This window comes from Anthonomus grandis, chromosome 16 (genome assembly GCF_022605725.1).
Source record: "Anthonomus grandis grandis chromosome 16, icAntGran1.3, whole genome shotgun sequence".
NCBI classification, from domain to species: domain Eukaryota; kingdom Metazoa; phylum Arthropoda; class Insecta; order Coleoptera; family Curculionidae; genus Anthonomus; species Anthonomus grandis.
In genome coordinates, this window is record NC_065561.1 from 6,608,163 (window position 1) to 6,624,626 (window position 16,464).

Sequence of the window (16,464 nt, forward strand, 5' to 3'; positions counted from 1 at the left end):
TATAACGGAATAGCGGTCCACCCAGGCAGAGCCGTTTACCTGGGTAAGGCTGGATACTCTGGATGGTCGCCTGGTATTCCAGAGGGAACGTCTACGACCATGTTTTGCCCCACGGCCATTCATCCCTCGGCACGTTATCTACACACCTTGGATTGGGCTAAAGAAGAGAAGAAGACACGTAGGAAAAGACGAACACTAAGAAAGAAGAACAGCAGACCGAGGGCGGCAGATAGTAAGCAGAAAGAAGAGAAAGCAGAGGCCTACCCAAGAATAGCGGAAGAAAGGTGTGACTCTAGTCCCACAATCCCAAGTGTTATTGCCGGGGAGTTTATCGACATCCAGTCTAGATCTACAGGATTTAGTTTCAACAGGGTTACCGCGTATAGGATGCAAGCTAGGCCTGCATACTCCCGATCATTGACGGGAGTATCCTGTAGTCCTGGTAGTTTGATGACTATGGAGGTGCTAGCCAAGGAAAAAAACAAAAAAGGTCTCCGTGCAGGTCCAACAAACTACCCAAGAGGTGTGCTAGGGACCGTTCAGCCTTACGCCGATTAGAGCCCAGACCACCTCCCCAACCCCTTGTTATTTAAATGTAAATATTTCGGAAACAGTTTAGTTTTGAGATAAGGTATGTTGTACGAAATTTGCTTGGAATTTTGCCTATATTTCATAAAGGCAATAAAAAATATAGCATTCCATTTAAAAAAATGACCGATGACGTCATTTCTTTTTTTTGTTCCAACCTGTATACAAAAATGTATGTGAAATAATGCGCGACTTAAATTAAAAATCGACGGGTCCGAGTGTTTTCTCAAAAAATCATGTCTCTAATCTTTATCGAATTTACGCGGAACTTTAGGCGGTCACTGTATAAAAATCCTATTAATTTTTTTAATTCCCTGTAGTATTAAATATAACCATAATTAAACAGTTTACTATGCTAAATAGGTTACATCTACTCGAAAATGCATCAAAATTCAAATAAAAAGAAACGATTTCACATGGAAATTGTAGCAATACACTTACTATCTCACTCAGGTTCTTTAAAAATGATAAAATGGCCTTTTATATGCATGTCACGAGCAAGCATTTCAGGCCAGCTGGTTTTAATGAATTTGTGCAGTTTTTTGCAATTTAAAAGACTTTTAATTAAACCTACCCTCGGTTCTTCGAAATGTGGAACATCGCGAAACAATTGGTGGAAGCCGATTTTTAAACAAGCGTCAAGTACAATTTTGCATTTCATATTAAAAATCTTAGCGATGTCTATTTTTTTGTGCTAAGACTAGATTTCTTTAGGCGAGTTGCAATAATACACCATTTAGTTTTGCATTTTGTGGAAGAGGTATATATTTACTAAAAAAAAACTTTTATTTCCTCAAAATATTTGGGATATTGATGACCCAAAAAGCAGTAGTTCGACCAGGATAATCAATCATAATAATTTTTGCCGTGCGAAGTATAAATAACTTATGCAGAAATGTGTCACTTTTTACGCGTTTTCAAACCAGAGCGAGGGATTGTATGAAAGATTAATAAATTTGGTTACGGGTGACATTTCTCTAAAAAAAAGCTTTCACTCTGCATATCCGGGGATCAGCGGGCAGAAAAGGTAATTAGGAAGTCTGGATAAATGGGATATCGAACAAGAGGGAAATCAAGCGCTGCCCTTTGATGTGGCAGTTGACAGGGTAACCCTGATTAAACATGAATTCTCTTTGTATTGGCTAGATTAAATTACATTTAGGCTAATTAACAATCAGCTGGGTATTATGCAGTCCTTTCTCCAACCTTTTTAAACACATTATAACCATAATTTTTTAGATAACATGATATTAGCAATAGTCATATTATTTTTAATAAATTAATTAAAAAAAAAACTATACAGTTTATATTTATACCATTTATTTGCACAGATCAAACTTTGGTCTGTGCAAATTTATTAAATTACTGAGCTATGTAGTATGTGTTGCATATATTATGTACGTTATAATTACTTAATTAATAAATAATTCAAAATTTTTTCACTCAAAAAATATACAGCAAAGGGACTAAATTTTTTTTTTATATAAAGTGACTAATTAAACGAATTATTATCATATTTAAAAAAAAGAAGTTTTATATTAACAAATTTCTATAAAAAGCTTAAGGAAAAAGAGCATTCCATGAAAACGTTGTCTATTAACAACAATCAAATATTCTTAATATACCTATACTCGTAAGTACATCAAACAAACAACAACAACAACAAAAAAATAAACTTAAAAAAACTACACTAAAAATATATTAAAATAAAAACCAAACCTGTAATTAGCTTATCACATATTGGAATAAAAGTATTGATTCTGAAGTCTTCACTACCTTTTTTAACAAATGAAACATCTTCTGCAGGACGTTCATCGGCAAATTAGTAATTTTAATTTCATTAAAACCAAGTGCTATGGACTTGGCATCCGCTCATTGGACACAGCATCCGCTCTTGCAGACCATCTAGTATCGCAAATTCTTTTCACGGTTGGCGGCTTGGCGTTGGACATTGCTTAATTTTTTTGAAGTAAATTCCATCTATGAGTGGATGCGGATAGAAAATTGTATAAACACTGTATATTATCAAAGTAGGTGGCCGCTTCTAAATTAATGTTGTTTGCTGCTGCATTATTGCCTACCAAATTTAACGAATGACTGGAAAAGGGTACAAAATGAGCACTATTTGGAATATTTTTTATTTTTGACTCCGTTATATCTTCCAGACATATTCGAAGCATTATCATAGCTTTGTCCTCTGCAATAATTTATATCAATATTGAGAATTTATATCAATATTGAGTTCTTTTATAATGACATTTGCCAAATTTTCTGCAGTATGTGAAAAAATTTGCACAAACCCCAAAAACCTTTCGACCGGTTTTCCATCTCGCAGAACATACCTTACAATTAAAGTTAATTGATCGATATGGGAAATTTCTGGTGTAGATTCAACTATAATTGATATTGAATAAAACAATATTTTGATTACTGCAATTCTGACACTATTGAATTTTTTACTTCATTTGCAAGGAGTGTTATAAACTCGTTGCAAATTGTCGGAAAAATATAGCTCACCTGACCACTACCAGGGTTCCCATATATTTTTAAATTATTGGCTAAAAACGGATCAAATTTACTAAGCACTTGGAAAATTCCCATTGCTTTTGGCAAATATTTGGTTTGTAGAGCCGTAAAATGCTAATCCGTTTTTTGCATTTTGAAATTTAATAGTTGCCACTACTCTCTGCAAAAGGCTTCTCCAATATTTCTTTTCTTAATGATACAACTTTTCCATTTCTGTATCAATACGTCCCTCCAATCGAGGTCTACTCACCAATGTTCCAATAGAAGTAATGTGTTCGCGTGAAGATTCAGGGTTTTTCAAGCTTTCACTAATATTTTTTCAGTCTTTATAACCGTCATCACTAAGACTAACAGTTTTGTTAGCAAAAAATTTGCAAACGTAACAATAAACCAAGCCAGATTTTGGACTATAAACTAACCATTCACGAAGTACTTTTTACCATCATGACAACAAGCTACCGTTTTTTGCGATAATTCATGAACAGTTTCGGATGTATTTAGAGTAGTTTGCTCTTTATTTTCTGGAAATGGTGTGAAACTAATATCTGCATCAGCTGATGATAACTCTATTTTGCTGGCGGTGCTGGTTGAAGGAGTTTCTTCTATATTACATAATGTAGAGGGTCGCAGAAACTGTAAAATTGCACCCTGCTGTTTTTCTTGTTCAATTTCTCTTACTTTGCGTTGTTTTCGTTTTTCACTACTACTTAAATGTTTGTAGCTCATGATTAGGGCAAAGGGTCTTTTCTAAAATAATTAATTATTTATACCATAGGAGCACATGAGCAAGTGCACCCCCAAAATAAATGAAAAAAATATTAAAATAACCATTTAATATTATTGATGAAGTAAAATCTAAGCCTCATATTTTATCGTATAATATTTGATCGTATAACGTCAAACCAAATCAAACAAAAGACTGACAGTCCTAGCCTAGCAATGTTATATCTATTCAAAATAAGTTTATACAGGATACTCCAAACTTTAATAAGGCTGACATTTATACATTTTCTTCAAATAAAAACAGGACAATAGACGTCTAAAAACTGTAAGAATTAAAAAATACTATTACTATTATTTACAAATTTATTTTCTGTCTAAAAATATTAAACTATTTTTACTTGATGCCTTCTCATATTTTTTTCTTCTACGTTTAAAACAGCTACGTAACCAAAAAAACATGTATGGTAGTTGCACAAGAAAAATAATTAAAAATGGATTAAATTCACACTAATTTGTACCCTCTTTATCATAGACCACGAGCCGCTACTGACTTAATATGAGGTTGGTAGAATCGAAACAGTCTGGTTAAAAAAAAGAACAACTTAAATTAGCAATATAAAAAAACAACTTACGTTCTGACAAATGCTGGTTCGCTTAGCAGAATATTTTAATTAAAATAAACATCAAAGTACCACTAAATAGACTGGAGGAACTGTTTCCAGTATTACTGTCTTGAAATAAGTTATAACTAAAATCACTACAAATGATTTACTCCCAGTTTGAATAAGAAAAACTACCGCAACGCACTTTGGGTCATAAATATAAAATTAAAGAGGCACCGCCGCTTTACGCCAAACTTTAGTGTAAGCCGCCTAACATGCAAAAAAAATGGGCACATTTGTGGCATTTGTTTATGTTTAGAGTACGAAGAAAAAGTCTTTATTCTATTCAATGCCGATAAAATATCATTTTTTAAACCCAAAAATTTTTTTATCAAATTTAATTTTTTTTAATTAAAATATTATTTTATAGTACAGGGTACAGGTAGGAAATAAAATAATGCAAATTTCCTTATTATCACAGCGATTTTCGGGCCCTTCCAAATTACGGGCTCTAGGCCTAGGCCTAATGGGCCTAGCGGGAAAAAAGGCCCCGGTATTATGTATAATGCAGCAGAAATAAAATCACGTGAAAACTAGTCTTGTTTTATATTAATAATCAAAAGCATCTTGTTAACCTAACTCTTCGTTTAGTTGGTATAAAAATAGGTCAAAAAAGTAGTGGAGCAGAAGCACACATCAGCCAGAGCCAATTTACATAATAATATTGAAACTGGCGGGCCAAACTACCGATGGTCCCTGGCAACAAAACTCGTCGCAACTTGACAAAGCAAAGACAAAACGCAACGCAAAATATCTCTTCGGTTATTGGCTGATTTTGCGAACAGATAAGCAAGGAATGTCATTGGCCCGGGGGACGTTGAGACATTTTTACGAGGGCCTCACCGTGTGTGTGGGCAAATATTCATTTTAAGATTGTGAGAACAAGATCTCCGTGCCAGTGATTGTGACCGTTTTAGCGAGAAAACGGATTGGGTTGATTATATACAGACTCGACTATTGTAATATGACTTATTTTAAGTTATAACTATATAAGTTATAAGAAATATAAATAGTATCCATTTTTATTACGCTTTATGTAAGCCAAAAAACCTAGTGGTTACGAAATGTTAATGTTTAATAATGATTAAACCTTTCTAAGTTTTTTTGTTATCTTCTGTAAAAGAAAGAAAAAGCAAAATATTTGCGTTTCATTTACATATTAATGTTGGCGCAAATTATTGTCAAAGTAAATGCAATATTTTTATTAAAACATATATATGAAGTTAAAGTGACTAAAAATGAATTATTATTTATACTTTATATTATTATACGATTATAAAATTGTAGGTGATATAGTATAAGTCAAAGTAAAAAAGGTTTTATTATCTAAAGATATAAATCTCGTCGATAAAGCTATACATAATATTAAATATATAGTTCATTATACAGAGATGCTTACATACAAATAAATAGTCACTAACTGCCATAACTAATTAAAAACATATAAAATATATATCAATAAAATATATACATATATGTATATATTATAAAAATATAAAAAGTTGTAAATAAAAATTGAGGACAGAATATTTTGTGACAAGCAAAAATTTATATATTTATAAGAAGTAAATAGTAAATTATTAGTTAAAAACAATAGGTATTAAGTGGCAAAATTAAACCATATTACTGTAAAACATCTTAAGTCTATAATAAGCTTACGAATTAGCAGTGAACTTCTCATTTAAAACTTTTAAAGAGACAACTCTTTAAAATATTTGGAAAGTGATTGTATAATAATAATAATAATAATAATAATAATAATAATAATAATATTAATAATAATAATATTAATAATAATAATAATAATAATAATAATAATGTCTTTATTAAAATTTACAATTGGTAAATTCTAAATGGCGAAGTTGAAGCTTACTTCCTAGCTTAACCATACAAATCAGCTTGAGGTTAGATATTAAAAAGAATTTCAAAATGTATCTTAAATAATTGCATAGTTACAAAATATTAAGTTCTAACTGCCTATATGCACAACCAATTAACATTACAACGTTTGATAGCCACACAGACTTATGAAATTTACAATAAGTTAAAGAATAGATATTTAACAACACTCTAGGCTAACAGAGATCAGTAATATAACTGCTTATTTTTTGCTTAAATATAGAAGATGAAATATATTTTAACTTAGGAGGAATTTTATTATATTGCAGATAAACACAGTAACTAAAGCTCCTCTCAAATAAAACAGTTTTATGAAGAGGAGGTGTAATAAAATGCTTATTTCTTAAGTCCAAACCATGAGCGTCATATCTAAACTTAATTTTCTGATAAAGGTAATTAGGACATTTTTTAAAGACAATTTTATTAAAGAGAACAAGACTATGTAGTAACCTCCTTTCACTCATATTTAGCCATCTCATCAAGCGTAACTCACTACTCACACCTCTATCAAATTTTCTCATTCCATTAATTAGCCTTACACAACAATTTTGAATGTACTGTATTCTTTTTATATCACTTATCAAAAGGCAGGGGCCATGCAAAACATCACAGTAAGTGAAATGGGACAGTACAAGACTGTCACATAAAACTTTTTTTAGTTCCTTATTAAAGGAGCTGCCTCTGACTATAAAGTAGCTTAAGGTTAATAAAAGCTTTTTTAATACATTGATCAATGTGCTCAGTGAACCTCAACTTAACATCTAATAAAACTCCAAGATTCCTAGCCACACTACTACAATTTATTAGTTGACCATTTAATCTAATCTGAACAAATTTCTCATATGTGTCCCTGGAATGCAACCTACCAAAAAGAAGAACCTTACATTTACTTGGGTTTAAATACAAACAATGATTTTCCGATGCCTTTGCTAACATGTTAAGGTCGTAAGATACCTTATCATTAGCTTCTAAGATTTTGTTAGGGGGAAAAGAGAAATAAACCTGTGTATCGTCGGCATATAGATGGACTTTTGAATATTTGAGACTCTTACACAATTGAGACGTATATAGGGTAAAGAATAGAGGACCAAGAATAGACCCTTGTGGTACTCCGCAAGAGAGATCCATAGCCGAGGATTGCTTCCCATTGAGCTTCACTATCTGAGTTCGACCGGTCAAATATTGCCGAACTAGAGAGCAAGCACTCTCCCCAAAACCTAAGAATTTTAGTAAAGCCAGTAATAGTTGATTTAACTTATCAAAGGCGGAGTAATCAAGTAGGGTCAATCAAACTGACGATATAATACAATCAGCTGACTGTATAATATCGTCAGTTACTTTTAGAAGAGCAGTAGAGCAGCTGAAGTCTTTTCGAAACCCGGACTGAATAACCGGCAAGATATCAAATCTGTTTACGTATGTTCTGATTTGGCTTTCCAATACCTTCTCTAAAACTTTTGAGATGACAGGGAGAATGCTAATAGGCCTAAGGTCGGATAATTCAGTTGGAGAAGGGACTTTTGGAATAGGGATAAGGTATGAGGACTTCCAAGAATCGGGAAAAGTTGAAGATTCAATACAACAATTAACAAGATGCACTAGAAATGGAAGAATATATGGACAGCAGTGGAGCAGCATCGACAAGCCTAGATTTCATTGAGAATAAAGTAGATTTAACTTCTTCAAGTGTTGCTAGCTGAAACTCGAAGTTTCCTACCTCTTCCTTAACATTTAGTAGATAATAAGACAACGTTTCTGGATTAGGCGCGTTGGAAGATGCAACATTTATAAAAAAGGTATTTATGATTTCAGGGTCACCCAAGTGGTTAGGAATGGTGTTTTGAGGCTTGCAATGTATGTTCAGCTGACGTAGTACCTTCCCATTATTTTTGGAGTCACCCTTTTGTAAGGTGTTATTGAGATAGCACTTCTTCTCTATTTCAACAGCCGCTGTCACTTGGTTCCGAAGTTGGCGATAGTGTTCCCAATTTAATTCAATTTTTTGTCTTTTGTACTTGGACAAGGCCCCATTTCTAGGATAAATAAGATGTTTGATATTATCTGTGGTCCAAGGACTCCTTCCTTTAGTAATTCTGGCCGTTTTAAATGGCGCATGTATATTAAAAAGATTAAGTATACAAAGGTTACTATATCAATGTAAATCCTTATACTCGGTTAGTAAATACGGTTTTGAGAATTGCTGTTTTTATGAATTTAAAAGGCTCTTAAACATATTCTACTAAAATAGAAAAAAGCGGATTTCGCCTTTTTATTCTTACTTTTTAATTCCCCTTTTCGAAAACATACAAAATATGATACATATCAAAAAATATGGAACAAATTCACTTAAAATTGATTAAGTATCTAATAAAAAAACAAGCATTACTACTTAAGGTATAAAAGGTATATTACCTTGGTAAGTAAATTATCATATATGACTTCCGTCAGTGCATATTTATAGTAAATATAGTTCTTTAAAATGAAACTCAACGAATTGAGTTTTTGATTTTTATTGGATACGGAGATAAACAAAGAACTCAAGAAGCAGTTTGTAATTTGTTTAATGCAAAATATCCGGAAAGGCCCATTACAAGAAGTACAGTAAGTAAAATTGAAAGAAAATTTAGAGAATTAGGGACAGTGAAAAACCGTATATAGTCAGGTCGTCCAAAAATTAATGAAAATACAAGATTGAATATTTTATTAGAAGTGGAAGATAAACCCCATATTTCGTCTTCTGAAGTAGCCTCAAACAACGAAAAACTTTGCGTGTATTGAAGAAAGAAAAGTATCATCCATATAAACATAGATTTACTGCCTGAGCTTCATGATGATGATCTTGATCGCAGACTAAAATTTTGTAAAAATTTGATGGAAATGTGTAACTTAAATTTATTGTTCCATCGGACATCTATTTTAACCGGACAAAGTTCCTGGAACCGAATTTCAGCATATCATTTTCAATAATAAATGCATTCCGATAAGCGGACGCTCTTATAAACGGACGCGGACACTAGATTTTTCTGTATGTGATCAAAAAATCTCCCATAAGCGGACGCGAAACTCTAATACCCGAACAATTTTTAGTTCCGCTTATTATACATACATAAAATTCGGTAATTCCCCGATTTATATTAGGTGATTTCCCATTTACGCATTTCGTTGGCTAGCCAGTATGTAATCTTGTGGTTTATGTTCAGTTCAGGCAAATTCGTAGTTGATTGAGATATTTTATTATTGTAACTGTAAAATAACACCAAAAAAAGGATGCTCTCGTTAAAGGAAAAGATGGAAGTTGTTAACGTATTAGACAGAGAAAGTGTTTCAGTTCCTCGTTTGGCAAAGAGGTTTAATATTGGGAAAATGCAAGCAGCTGTAATTGCCAAAAATAAGAAAGATATCAGGGGTAAATGGCAATCAGGAACTAATATAAATAAAAAGAAGGATTTTTTAAAAAAGGAAGGTTTTGCTGTAGACAAAACATGTTTTGAGTGGTTTGTGAAAGCTGGAAGTCAGAATATTCCAATCTCAGGACCGTTAGTGAAAATGAAAACTAAAGAAATCGCAATTACTTTGGGCTATAATAAATTCAGTGCATCCGACGGGTGGCTGCAAAAGTGGCGTAAGAGACATAGCGTGAGTTTCAAATGCATATCTGGCGAAGCTGCTGCAGTAAAACAAGTTGATGTGTCACAATTTTTGGAGAAACTTCCGTCCATGTTGCTTGGCTAAAAACCAGAAGACGTGTACAACGCAGATGAAAGTGGACTTTTTTTTCGCGCATTGCGCGACAAAACTCTGTGAAGAAGAAACATGTATGGGTGGAAAGTTGTCTAAAGATAGACTAACCATTTTATTCTGTGCAAATTTGATTGTAATCGGGAAAGCGGCTCGTCCCCGTGCTTCAAAAAACTTTGTTATTAAGGATCTACCAGCGACTTGTAAATCCAACAAAAAGGCATGAATGACTCGAGAAACCATGTCTCAGTGGTTACTGGAATTGGACCGGAAAATGGGAATCCAAAAAAGGCAAGTTGTTTTATTTTTAGACAAAGCATGCTCTCATCCTCGTGAGCTAAAAATGAAAAATGTGAAAATTATATTTTTACCGCCAAATACAACTTCAGTTTGTCAGCCCTTGGATCAAGGTATTATACAGAACTTTAAATGTTATTATCGGCATTATCGTCTATTATCGTGTTAGAAGCTTTGTATTTTATAAAAACAGAATGGGATAAAGTAAATTCCTCTACAATTAAGAACTGTTTTGGCAAAGCTGGATTCAAAAAAAGTAGCTTAGATTTTGCTGAGCAAAATTATTGCGATGCTGATGACGATCTGCCCTTAGCGACACTTGCTCAGTTACTGCGACATGTCAAACATTTAGGAGTAGCAGACCCCCAGAAAGTAGATGATTTCCTGGCCTTAGACAATAACATAAAAACAGAAGAAAATCCCATTGACAACTTTTCGAATTTGGATGTAGAAAGCCCAGGCCAACTTGAATATGGTAGTCTAAACGACTCAGAAGAAGAAGTGGAACCGGTGGACTCACTAAGAGGTTCAAAAACTATAAATTCATATGGGCAAGCTCTAAATCATACTTCTATATTGAAAAAATTTGCTAAAGATGATTTCACTGCATTTCAACATTTAAAAAATTTAGAAAGTTATTACGAAAATTGTCTCCTTCAGCAAAAGATGGTGAAACTTCGTCAGACAAACATTTTAAACTTTTTTCAAAAAGCTAAAGAATAATGTTTTTTTTTAATTCTCGTACCATGTATTGAATCATTTATCTTTTTGTATGCGTATACATATATATAGATATATAGCATAATTACATATATTAAAAATGTGGCGAGTACCTTGTTATTTATACTCTATACTCACATACTCTCTTTTAAACTGACACCTCTCATAAGCGGACAAAAGTTACGGAACCGTGAGTGTCCGCTTATGGGAGCTTTCACTGTATTTAGTAATGAAGCAATTTTTTGTTTAAACGGTTCAGTGAATAAGCAAAATTTGAGGTATTGGAGCACGGATAATCCCCATTGGATGAGAGAAAATCATACACAGCATTTGCAAAAATTAAATGAAAATTAAATTAATGGACTTGTAATTTGTTTTCCAAATTCAAATCAGCTTCATATGCCAAATAGATCTAATTGGTTTCAACAGGATGGTGCCCCACCCCATTTTGCTCGTCAGGTACGCGAATATTTTAATGCGGTATTTCCCGGATAGTGGATTGGTTGGATAACTCCTATGGAATGGCCTGCAAGATCCCCAGATCTTATAACCCTGAATTTTTTCTTTGGGGGGTATTAACATTAAAAGCTTATAAAGAGAAACTTTCTTATATATTATATTAAAGATATAAGGAAAAAGGAATAAAGATTTAGATGATCTCAAATAAAATCATTTAATAAAATAATTAAAATATTAAATTCGTTGAGTTTCATTTATAATTTTACGTACATTGATTTTTTTTAATTTGTATTATATTTTTTATGTTTTTTTCAGTTAGTGTCAGAAAAAAGGAATTAAAAAGTAAGAATAGAAAAATTAAATAAATTTTTTTCTATTTTTAGTAGAATAAGTTTTAGAGGCTTTTAAATTCATAAAAACAGCTTTGTCAATTGTCAAAGCGGTGTATCTTAGATACAGTTGAACAAAAGTATGGTATGTGATATATCAAAATGTTTATAATTGTATGTAGAGTCCAAAAATGTTATTACATCCAGAGTGTTCTTAGTTGATATTGATCACGGCCACATGAGATACCCTGTGTACAAAACTTTTGTTGAAAAAAATGCGCAACCAAAAAGAATAATCGACGTGTGCAAGCGTTTTTTCGAACACGCCCACATTTATTTTTTATTAAATTTGTTTCATCTTTTTGCCGTTTACTGTATATTTAGTATACATGATAAAGCTTTGCAAATATTATTTATAATGACGTTCACGATAAAACGGATGTTCAAGATGCGCTCCCTTTAGTTTCAAGCATATTTCGTAGCGTCTACGAAAAGTTGTTGAAATGAACGAAAAAAATCTTGAAATTTAGTTGGCGATTCCGGAGTGTCAGACAAGATCGGTACGAAAAACAGCCTCCTTCAGCATTCCCCATATGTACGCATCGGGTGGCGTTAGGTCTGGTGAGTGAGAGTGCGATAGGTATGAAAAATTAGTGCGAAATCAGGCGATGACTGATATTAATTTTTAATGATGAGGCTCGATCTTGGATTTAGAACACGCCAATGATTTGTATTGATTGTGACTATTAGTAGGCGACTTACGTGACCTTTAGGTTGCCACAGCACACTTCGAAACTTATCAACAACTGCTAAAACTACTAACATAATGCTGTTACTCGCAGACTTGTTCATAAGTTTAAGGCAAAATGCGTCGGCAACTGATTTTAAGCTTGAACCGTTTTCGTGACCGTTTCCATATGATTGAAAATAGTACTCCACGATAAAAACTTATTCTACAATACTGAAAATCATTTTGAAACAAGTAATTGAGTATTACGTCACTTTTATAGTAACAATCAATTTAGAAAATACTATCTCACATGCTCAAATATTGAAAAGAAGAAGAAAATAGACTTATTCACGTATCCAGAAGAAATATAAACTTAAATCTTTAACGATACCGTTCGTTATATTTAATTTAATGTAAGTTCAATAAATTTTAAATACAATAACTTATGTAAGATATATTTTTTTCATATAACTAGGAGCTGAAGTTTTATCTATCGATAAATAAAACCTCAACGTTAAATAACAAAGACTGGGTAGCTAAAAAAACCCTCTTTAAATATCAAACTCAGTGATGCAAAAGACAACGCAGTAATATTTGAATTTAAATAAAGCCTAACACTCTTTCATGTCGTTCATTTACCATTTTTTATTTCAATAATAAATGGCTCTTTTACTTATTAAATATATTTAAGTAAAAGTTACTGAGAAATGCAGACAAAACTATCAAATGTCTTGAAAGAGACTCGTTCAGATTTGGAAAACAAAGTTTGAACAGAACATTAATAGTTTAACTTTACCTTATCGCGTTATGTAGTTTATACGTTTGAATAAAATTTTTCAACTTTAACATTGATTAAACCATCTAAATTTATTCTGTGATATTCTCTGTGATAAGTTCTGTAATGATAATATTTTTGTATACAACAGTAATGAGTAGTTATAATCTACCTCTCGTACAGGAGCCTTAAGTATTATATTTAAAAAAAACTATATAATGTAATGTAACTTTTTAATCTTATTATTCCCAATCGTAAACATAATAAATTTTTAATCGACAATAATTTAAAATACAAGATTTTGAATATTTACTTTATTATCTGAATACAATTTAATGGCAATAAATAAAATATAATTTAATATTTAATTAATACTTGATGATTATTTTCTATGGGTTTACTTAATGTATAAATTAAGCATATCCGATATAGACTTCCGGTAATTTAAGCATCCACCGAAAGGTTTAATATTGTTTCAATAGTAATCCGGGTCTACATAAAACCCTCTTTCCGGTGGAAATCCGCATCACGCCACTTTCGGGGTTCCTATTTCCTTTTACCCTTTTGTCGCAAAAAATTAATACAAATTAAGGGGATTTTCGGCTTTGCGCAGCGTAGATAGGTATCAGGTGGCAGATTAACTTAGGCTACTTGCATAATATGATTGCGTAATTTTTGCACGTTATATTATAATAGTACGATAAAGCATGTGAGTTATTTAACGTAAAAACTAAAAGATATTACTTAGAAGTCTCATTTTATTTTAAAAACTTGTTCAGACAAGCCAAAAAAATGGAATTATTGATTTCAAATTTAAAGAATATTAAACTGTTAGACTCCTACAGCTGACAAAAATAAATGCACAATTTTTTTGTTACTTGCACTTAACTTGGATAATTTTTATGTCAAGTTGCAATAACAAGGTCAGCTAATTATTAATTTTTAACACTAAAAAAATCTTTTTACTATAGTTGCAGTTAGAAGATTAAAAGATGTGTCTAGTAGGACAAAAAAAAAGAATACCAAGCTGCACGAGTTTATGCAGATTGATTGCCAAGTGATGTGAAGGATTATGCGAATTTCCATTAAGTCATATAATTGTTTAAGATCAGAAAGAAATTATTCGATGTTATATATAATGTCTATTGCCAATATTAAAGTTTTTCTTTTAGAACAAGAATACACTGGTTGAAAAAATGAATGCTAAATAATTCTGATATAGAGAGACATATTTTATTACTTATTGTTTTATAAAGCATAAATGAAGTAAATTTTTTGTAAATGTCTCAAATGATGAATACTTACTATTATTTTGATGTATATTAAACAATTAGGAAATAAGCAAAACCAATCTAATTTTCATAGCATAACTCCTATTTAATTCACATAATTAATGTCCGCCGAGACAAAATAACCCGGACGTGATTTCCACAAGGAGCACAATAGCTCCTGTTTCGGTCTTGTAGCTTTCAGACAAACGGCTTGTCAGAGATGTCAGGTACTAACCGATCTGCTACCGGACTTCGCTAGATTCTCTAATACAACGAGATTATGTCGTAAATTGTTTCCGACTAAATAAACATTTACTAAAAAAAACCAAAACGATTTGCCATATATTTGTTAAAAAAAAATTTTTTGAGTACCATTGTATATTTTCACGTTTACTTCAATAGATCCGCATAACATTAATTTAAACGTTTGCTATTTTTTTTAGTGGCTATGATCATAATCATGCTTTTAAAATACCAACAAGTAAATTATATTTTCTAAATATATGTAATAAGACATATTCTTTGACTTATGATTTTTTTTATTTTTAACGACTAACAAGCTTATTTATCCATACTTTTTCGCAATTATAAAAATCTATATATCAATAACTTAGATTATTAAAAAAATGTTTTTTTTTAACTATATTCACTTGAAATAAAGATTGTTATCACACAATAAGCATATGGTTTCTGGGTGTAAACAAAGTAAACACAGCAATGGCAGAAAATGGCAGCCAATAAATTAGGCAAGTGCCGGTAATTTTTTAATAATAACTTTTATAGTTAATAATACCTTTTTAATAATACGGGCTCAGTTGACTAAAAACAGCAACTATTTTTCATTATGTAGTATAGCCATCAAGATTTCAGTAGTGAGAATCTCGACGGTCACCAACATTTTTTCCATTGTCTCTTTATTTGGCATATAACCGCCAATAACAATTGGGAATAATTGTCCAATGGTCTTTAGCCAACATTTTATCATTATTTAATTATGACCTTTAATTTTTTGGCCGAGCTGCAATAAGAATAACTTTCCTATTGTAATGCTCAACGACGATTGGAATTAAATAGCCCAGTTGATTTAAGCCAGTATTTTACCGTAATAATTAATATCCATCATGCTTGTCGTTGTTTCCACAGCGTAATTTCTTTCAGTTTTTAAGTTGTGAATAATATTTCATAATCTGTCTATGCCGACATTTGCGTTTCAGCGTTTTATGTTTTTTCCTAGGGAGGGTATAGGCTTAAAAAAGATTTTTGCGCAATTTTTTCTTCTACAATATTAATATAGGTATGGTTAGAATAGTATGTGTTCATTTAGAGAATTTAAAATTATGTTAATAATAAATAGGAACTATTTTACTATTATTATACTAGTTATAGTATAATTAACATAACAAAAAATATGGAATAATTATTAAAAAACAAAAGTAAGGTCGTTAAAATTCGTTAGGCGAATTAAAAGTTATCAAGAATTTTAGATATAAATATTCAACCCTTCCCCTACCTATTATTTGACAGATTAGAAAAAAAAGTTTGAAATAAAAAATGTTAAGAATTTATCATACTTTAAAATGGCATTCTTCTCTAAGATTCATTTTGAATATTTTCAATAAAACCAATTTTTTCTATTTCAATGTGGTATTACGCCCCCTAGCGGTCATCGTACGAACTTGTAAATAATTTCCAGCAATTTCTCTATGCCGCTTTTATCAGAAATATTTTTTTTCCTAGGCTGTGCAAT

General features: G+C 31.7%; 1 protein-coding gene across 1 annotated transcript in view; it reads right to left on the reverse strand.

Moving 5' to 3' along the window:
* LOC126745643 (division abnormally delayed protein) overlaps positions 1 to 16,464 on the reverse strand; it is a 415,201-nt gene that overhangs the window by 143,722 nt on the left and 255,015 nt on the right. The window lies entirely within an intron of this gene.